The sequence below is a fragment of the Cenococcum geophilum genome (assembly GCF_001692895.1).
Source record: "Cenococcum geophilum 1.58 unplaced genomic scaffold K441scaffold_1, whole genome shotgun sequence".
NCBI classification, from domain to species: domain Eukaryota; kingdom Fungi; phylum Ascomycota; class Dothideomycetes; order Gloniales; family Gloniaceae; genus Cenococcum; species Cenococcum geophilum.
Genome location: NW_027137559.1, coordinates 5,556,614 through 5,562,909, shown reverse-complemented (window position 1 = coordinate 5,562,909; position 6,296 = coordinate 5,556,614).

Sequence of the window (6,296 nt, the reverse complement as noted above, 5' to 3'; positions counted from 1 at the left end):
TTCTTATAATTATATATAGGGTTTATAGGCGCTTTATTAGACGGAATATCTAAATTAAGGCCCTAGGTGGAATAACATGCCGTTAAGTGCCTAAGCTTATAATGCTTCTTAACTTTTTAGGGGAAAAAGAGGTACTCTCCTACTCCTCCTTTTAAGCTTACTGCTCGCGCTTTTCTTAGGGGCCGTAATTATATAGTACTAAGATAAAGCTATTAATTTTCTAGGGGGACTAGTGTAGAAATTGTTCTTATTAAGCGAAATTTTAGGAGAAATATAAAATAAAGACTAAGGTGGTGCCAACGTTGTTATTATTAGAGTTGCCATTATTTTATAGCTTTTAAAAGCTTTAAGGGGGAATTAAAGGTCTTTTTAAGTGCACGTCAGTCCTCCCTTTACCGCTAGTACTCGCCTATTGCCCTTTACCCTTTACCCCTCACCCGGGTTTCTTATTAAATTAAAGCATTTAATATGTGCGCCTCCGGTATAGACTAAGGTTAATTACTATTTATAGGGTATAAAGGTTTATAAGGGCTTAAATTCCTAGCACCTAATTAACACTTTTAGTAAATTACGATTAAACCATATCCGCCTATTTAAGCTAGTATATTTAGCTTTAATATAGCTGTCGCATCTAGCCCCTTATTAGGAGGTTAGTAGCTTAAGTTCTCTACCCTTATTCCTTAGTAAAGGGCAGTACTAATATATCTATTTACTTCCCAATAATGCCAATCCAGCTAATCTTCTGCGCCGCTCGTATTAATAGGATATAAAGCCCTACTTATGCGTGCGCATTATAAGCTATCTATAACGGAAGGAGGCAGTATTATTATTAGTAGTAGGTGGGGTTTTTTAATGCTAACTGCCTAGTAACAGATACGCCTGCCGCTTATATAGTGATCGTATATAGATATATAAATGCGCTAGGTAAAGGACTGCATAGGGTGCTACATAAGGTGCTATATAATGCTCGCCCTCTTAATATAGCTGGCTAGTGTTAGAGATTTCTTCGCAGTTATGCCGTAGTGCCGCAGATCTATTATACGCCTAAAAGCTGTAACCTTCTAATTTTAATCCAGGTGGTTCCTACTATAGCCCTATAGCTTAGAAGGCCGGATTATTAATCTTTTACCGCTTTACCGCTAAGTAGTTAGGTAGAGCTAATAGCCCCTTAGCCCTAAACTAGTAGATTAAACGGTATCTCTAAAACATCTGTGGCAATATAACTATACTACTAGGCAGGCATGCATGGCCACCTAGGCAATACTCCGTATAATATTTGTTTGAATAATACCTAACACAGCCCTATATGGGGTAGTCGCTTAAATCGGCGACGTCTAGCTGCTTTTCTGCTGGGTAGCCTAGTAAGTATACTAGCCGTAATATAGGTGGCTTTAGCTATCGGCAAACGCTAAAGCGGGTTATCTAACTAACAGTATATTATAGGTGAGAAAATAGCGCGTAGGTTAGCTAAAATAAGTGCGACGTAAGCTCGCTTAAACCCTTAAGGGGGCAGATACGGCATACCTATCCCTCCCTACCTTAGAAGGAGATATGCGGCAGAGTTAAATAAGACAATAGTGCTAACGCGGCTGGTAAGTACGGAATTCCCCTAACCCCCTTCCTATAGGACGGTTGCGGACCAGCGCCATCTAGAAGGCGAAAGGAGAGAGGATAGAATTATAAGGATATGGACGCGCTTAGCGGATAGAGGCGGCGCTAAAAGAGGTTAATAAAAATTAAAGCCATTGGCTCCAGAGATGGGAATTAGGAGAGGAGGCTAAGACTATTTATACATTACTGTAGAATAGAGACTCGCCCATCGGAAAGGCCGTAGTTAACTATATTAATTATTAGTCTAAGATATAGGGGAATAAAGCAATAAGCGGGCTAGACTTATATACGCATTAGCGCTAAAGGGACGGCAGAAATACCTTAATACGACTATACTAGGGACTAGCAGCAAGAAGAGAAGGAGGCGCAGTATTAGGAGAAAGGAAAGATAGAGGATAAGAGGAAAAGCAGCGAGAGAAATAGCCTTTTATAGTTGAGGTTGAGGGGCAGTTTTAGCTTGGTCGGGGTTAATAAGCAAGGGCGCCTTACCCGTAAAGGAAGCCTCCATTTCCTAATGCAGTTTCCTACACAATAAAATAACTACTTTAATTCTTGCCTACTTTAATCTAGACCTTAAATATATTATTAAAATAGACTCGTCTAATTATATACTAGGAGAAGTGTTATTATAATATAATAAGAACGGCGAGCTACGCCTAATAGCCTTTCTCTCTTAGAAACTTATCCCTACTAAATTAAACTATAAGATATATAATAAGGAACTACTTATAATTATTAAATACTTTAAATAATAGCGTCTAGAACTTAAAGAATTGTTATTTCTAATACGCGTATTAATAAACTATAAAAACCTATAGTACTTTATAACTATAAAGCAATTAATATAGCGCCAAATTCGTTAGGCCGAATACCTTTTATAATTTGACTTTAAGATTACGTACTAACCTAGTAAACTTAATTAGAAGCTTAACTTATTAATATAATAATTATAGGACTTATCTATAAACGCCTCTAATAAACGGATTATAGATTAATTGCGAATTCTACTACCTCCTAAACGCTTTAAGAAACTACGCCCTATATTTCTAAACGCGAAGCTTAATAAGAATAAATTAGAAATTAATAAATTAATAGAGCACAAATATAAGAATAACCCCTAGATAGTAAATATAATAAAAGCAATTTAAATAGGGAAACGGCAATATAAAGATATTACACTCGCTAAATACAAAATCTATAATAATCGGTTATATTATTAATAGAAGATAGTAATCCTAAATTCCAAACCCTTATAATTTAAGATACTTAAATTCGTATACAATTTCCCTATAGTAGGGCATCCTAGCTATATAAAGACCTATAAGATTATCTAATAAGTATATTACTAGCCTATAATGTATAACTATATACGAAAATACATTTAAGTATATAGAATATGCGTATATAGGAAGACCTCTTATATAAAAAAAGTAAGGAGTACTTTAACCGTTGCTAATTCCAATATAAAGATAGCGAGATATCTTAATTAACTTTATAGTTAACCTACCTAATAGTAATAGGTTTATAAATGTTATAGTAGTTATTAACCGTTTTATAAAAATATAACATATAATTCCTATAGACTTAATTAATACAATATTAGTAGCCGAATATTTTATTAAGTACGTCTTTAAGCTATATAGACTTCCTAATTTAATAATATCCGACTATAAAAGCCAGTTTGTTTTAGACTTCTAGTAAGCCCTATATAAATAATTAAGTATATAAATATAACTCTTAACTGCATTTTATCCGGAGATAGATAGTTAAACTAAAATTGTAAATATAATTATAGAATAATACCTATAAATATACTGCTCCTACCTACAAGATAACTAGGAAAAGTAGCTACCTTTAGCTAAGTTTACTGCGAATAATATAAGAAACAAATTAATAGGCGTAATACCGTTCTACGCAACCTATAGATAAAACCCTTAACTTAAATTTAAACTATAACCCAAAATTAATATAACAGGACTTATAATTAAGAGGATTTAACTAATTAACATATATAACTTTGCTAATTAAATAAAGTAGTTAACGGAACTATTATAAAGTAAATTAACGTACGCTTAAATAGTATAAAAATGGCATATAAATAAAGAACGAGCTCCCGTATAGGACTTTAAGGAAGGTAATATAGTTTACCTAAATATATAAAACCTAAAGACTTAACAACCCTTAAAGAAACTAGATTAGAAGTTTGCGGGCCTATACTAAATTAAGAAGAAACTAAGCCTATACGCTTATAAGCTTAAACTACTAACTAAGATAAAAATATATCTAACGTTTTATGTAAACTTACTATAACCTTTAAAAGGTAAACCTTTAACTCGTAAAGTGCCGCCGCTACCTCCCATAATTATTAATAACGGTAACGGTTCTTACTTTATTAATTTAATTAATAATATATAATAAAAAATATAATCTAAACAATTTAAACTTCTTATTAAGTAGAAAGGATATAAAATATAAACCTAGGAAACCTATAACCAGATTAAAGCCGACGCGCCTTCCTTAGTAAAAGAATTCTATAAGGACTATCCTTTGCGGCCTACTTTAGCTAGATAGACATGATATAAAGGTAAATAACTGCCACCTAATATAAATACATGAAATATAATAGTAGGAAGCTTAAAATTAAAAAGAACTTAAACTACGTTATAATATCTATAATATAATTACGTAATATATAAAATATTAAGGAACTTTAACCGCCAGTTAAAGTTATCTAATTAGTTAGATTTACCTTACTAAGACTTACTATAAAGATATTAGTTCTACTTATCGCCCTAACTAAGCTAATAATAATTTTCTATACTAGGCATAGAAAATCTTAATTAGTTTATTTATAATTAGAACCGGTAAAACTCTATACTACTACTTAACGCGAAAACATAATACGCGATAAGTTATAAGTCTTAACTAAAATTAAATTATTTAGACCTTTGGCTAAAAGGGGGGGTACTATAACGGGATTAGCCTAGTTATAGTAGGAATATCTTAATAAAATACTTAATAGATAAATTCTAACGCTTTAACTAAATTCTGCTAGATTAATTAAATTCTACTAAAGTCCGTTAAAGACTACGTGTATATATACGCACGCATTAACCACCAAGCCCCTAACTATTTAATTATATAATTTTCTTATTATTCTCTTCTCTCCTTTATATAACGTCTTGTTTTTAGCAAGAGCTATATATTTTTAGATTTAGATAGAATTTATATTATTCCTTTAAATCTTCCCTAAAGTCTCTCCGCGCCCTTATAAAGGCTAATACTTTAACCTAAAGAGAATAAGATATAGGACCCTAGGATAAACTAAAGACCCTATACCAGACGCGCGTCCTTCTTTACCCCAAATAGCTTAACCCGCGGATCTTTAGGGAGCTAGACTCCCAGTAAAACTAGCTAGCACTAATAGAGGAGTTCTTAGATAAGCTAATAGGGCTAATTAACCGCCTCCTAACTGTAAACCGCACGGCTAACGCCCTAAAGGCCCTCTGTAACTAAGCTGTAAAAAGAGACCCCAATTTTAAAATAGAGAAAGGATTACTCCTATACTAGGAGCGGCTTATAGTCCCTAACGTTAATAACCTACGGACTAAACTAATCCGTAAAGCTTATTACTAAGTTTTTATAGCACACCCTAGTAAGAATAAGACACGTAAAATTATTAACTGCCGCTATTACTAGCCGAGAATAGTTATAGATATTAACCGATATATATAGAACTATAAAGACTACTAGAGAGCTATAACCCTATAAGATAAAACCCTAGGACTACTTAAGCTACTCCTAATACTAGAGCGCCCTTAGTAGTATATCTCTATAGACTTTTATAAGCTACTTATAAACCGTAACGGATACGATATAGTTATAGTTATAGTTAACCGCTTTAGTAAACGCCCGTTCTCCCTTCCCTATTATAAAAATATTAATACTAAAAAAGTAGCCCGGCTGTATATCTACTACATTTACTAAATTTATAGACTACTAGATACTATTATATCTAATTATAGGCTATAGTTTATATCAGCCTTTTAGAACGAGTTTACCTAGATCTTAAGCATTAAGCTAAAGCTTTTTACGGCTTACTACCCCCAGATAGACGGTTAGATAGAGATTGTAAATTAGTACCTAGACTAGAGGCTTAGGCCCTTTATTAACTACTTCTAGGATAACTAGTTTAAACTACTACCTTTAATAGACTACGCCTAAGCAACTCTACCCTATAACTCTATAGGGTTTGCCCCGATTTAGCTAGAAATAGGATACTTACCCCATATAAGCTTTAACTAGAAAAAACTAGAAGAACCCCAGACTATATAAGAGAAGCTATTCTATAATAAGGCCTAATAGTATATTAAATGCTTAGAAGAAGCCTAGATAGTAGCCTATAAAAACCTAGGAAAAGCCTAAAGGTTAATAAAATAGTAGGCGAATAAATACTATTAAGAGCCTAACTTTACCCCTAGTAATATAGTCTAGGTTATAACAAAGAATTGGAAGACTAAACAACCTAGCTGTAAGTTAGACTACTAAATAGCAGGACCGTATAAGGTTCTTAAGAAGTTAGGCAACTTATATAAGGTAAAGCTCCCGGATTTAATTAGGGTGTACCCTATCTTCTCGCTAAATAAGTTATAAAAGGCTAAAAATAACTTATTACCCAGATAAAA